Source organism: Penaeus vannamei, chromosome 28, assembly GCF_042767895.1.
Source record: "Penaeus vannamei isolate JL-2024 chromosome 28, ASM4276789v1, whole genome shotgun sequence".
Lineage (NCBI taxonomy): Eukaryota > Metazoa > Arthropoda > Malacostraca > Decapoda > Penaeidae > Penaeus > Penaeus vannamei.
Window position 1 is genome coordinate 6567065 of NC_091576.1, and position 2500 is coordinate 6569564.

General features: G+C 49.5%; 1 protein-coding gene across 1 annotated transcript in view; it reads left to right on the top strand.

The window, feature by feature from the left end:
- The window catches only part of para (sodium voltage-gated channel paralytic), a 162588-nt gene that overhangs the window by 734 nt on the left and 159354 nt on the right, over positions 1-2500 (top strand). The window lies entirely within an intron of this gene.

The window sequence follows — 2500 nt, forward strand, 5'->3', positions numbered from 1 at the left end:
CTCTCCCTCCCTCTCTCCCTCTCTCCCTCCCTCCCTCCCTCCCTCTCCCTCTCATCCCTCCCTCCCTCCCTCCCTCCCTCCTTCTTTTCGCCCACCTTCCCTACTTCTCCTTCTCGCCCACCTTCCCCTGCCCTCCCCACCATCTCTTGGCTCATTCGAGAAACCTTCCATTCTGCCCTTGCCTTCCTGGCCGAGTGTGGAATAACCCCCGCCCCTTCTCCCCGCCCTTCTCCCTCCGCCCTTTTCCCCCGCCCTTTCTTCCCCGCCTTTCTCCCCCGCCCTTCCCTCCTCCCCCCCTCCCCCCGCCCCTCTCCCTTAGCCTTCTCCCCGCCTGTCTTCCCCGCCCTTCTCCCCCTCCTCTCCCCCCCGCCCCTCTCCCTTGGCCTTCTCCCCCTCCCCTCCCCGCCCCCCCTCTCACACGCCCCTCTCCCCCGCCCTTTCTTCCCCACCCTTTCTTCCCCGCCCTTCTTCCCTCCCCTTCTCCCCTCCCCTTCCCCGCCCTTCTCTCCCTCTGGAATATCTGCCTGGATCTGCCTGTCCCACTGACTCATATGGTCACAGTGTGTCAGTATGTAGCCTACATCGCGTAGTAACAAATGTATTGATCACGTCAGTATCTTCCTCATTTTCCTTTTTTCCCCCTTCTTTTTCTCTTTTCTTTTTCTTTTCTTTCTCTCCCTTTCTCTCTTTCTTCTTATCCTTGCGTCTCGTCGGCCCTTCTCCTGTGGGTACAGTCGTTCACCCAAGTTCTCGCTCACTGCGGTTCTATGCGGTTCTATTGACTCTGCCCTACCCACGTCCTGCGGTTCTCTATTGACGTCCACAGCCTTCTCGGTCTCATTCAGTCTTTCCTTTTGCGTTTTTGTTTTTTTTACTGGTTTCTTTTTTTCTCGGTTTTCACTGCACATCTTTAGTTGCACTTTTGGGAACTGAGGGACACAGTGCATGGTAGAATTAGCGTTGTTTTTTTATTCTTTGTCGTGGAATACCGGTCCTGTCTTCTGTCTTTCTTGGGGTTTGTGAAGTTTTGCGGTCTATCGACATTATATTTCGTGGCTTTAAATTCTTCTCCGGTTTCTGCTGCCTTCCTTACCTCAGCCGGCAGTCTCACCCGCGCCACATCGACTTGCTCCACATCCTACACCGTGAGCACAATACCCACAACCACATCTCCTCAACCTTCATCCTAAAATCCTTCCCAAATGGGCCTGTTCGACACCCTGTTATCTCATCCATACTGCCTCTGTCCTCTTCCCTCCCTTTGCCCCCTTTCCCCTCTCCTCTTCCTCTCCCCCTTCCTGCCCCCAACCCCTGCCAAACACTCCCTTCTGCCCCCAACCCCTGCCCGACACCCCCTTCCTGCCCCCCAACCCCTGCCCAGCACCCCTTTCCTGCCCCCAACCCCTGCCAAGCACCCCCTTCCTGCCCCCAACCCCTGCCCCAGCACCCCTTTCCTGCCCCCAACCCCTGCCAAACACCCCCTTCCTGCCCCTAACCCCTGCCCGACACCCCCTTCCTGCCCCCAACCCCTGCCAGCACCCCCTAGGTCTTTGCGGTCCCCGCCACACCACTGGGCTGTCCTATAGCCCCAAATTCCAGGCACAAGGCTTTATCGATATTCGGGGCTTCAGCTCGGCCGTACATACCAGCCGAACAAAATCGTGGTGGCGACCATGTCCTACGTGTCGGACTTGGCTTGCCTGCACCGTCGTCTTTTCTTCAGTTTCTGCTGCTCCTTCTTTTCCTTTTGTTCTGTCTTCTTGTTGTTGTTCTCCGTTCTCCTCTTTGTCGATCTCCTTCTCTTCCACCTCATTCTCATCCTTATCTTTTTACTCTTCCACCTCCTTTTCTTCTGATCATTATTCTTATTCTTATTCCTCCTCCTCCTCGTCTTTTCTTTGTCTTCTATTTCTTTTCCATCCTTTTCTTCTTTTTCCTCTGTTCGAACCTTTTTACGTCAGCAAAGATGAAAAGCTGTCATAGTCATCCTTTAACCATACCGTTTTCAAAGTTTGATTCTTGTGAGCATTCTATTTTTACTACGCTACAATATATATATATATATATATATATATATATATATATATATATATATATATATATATATATATATATATATATGTATTCATCTTATATGTTTTGAATATGTGAAGATTTGTTTTATATTTCCAAATATTCACATTTCCCAAAATAAATCGCTGCAACGAAAGACAATGAACAGCAAGACGAACATTCCTGAAACGCAAGACACTAGACTTTTCGACGCATTAATTAATCCCTACTTACATAAAACCGAAAGACAGATGGATATGTTCTTACGGCTTTCTTCTCACCATACAAGTTAACAAATCCTCTTACAATTTTTTTCCTTATATATCCGTTATTAAGTAATGCTTCTTTATTGGCCATGATTAGCTTTCCCCTCATTTTATACAACAGCGTTTCATAAAAAAGGGTGTTCTCCCCTTCTGAATGAAAATAACAGCTCTATACTTGTAAT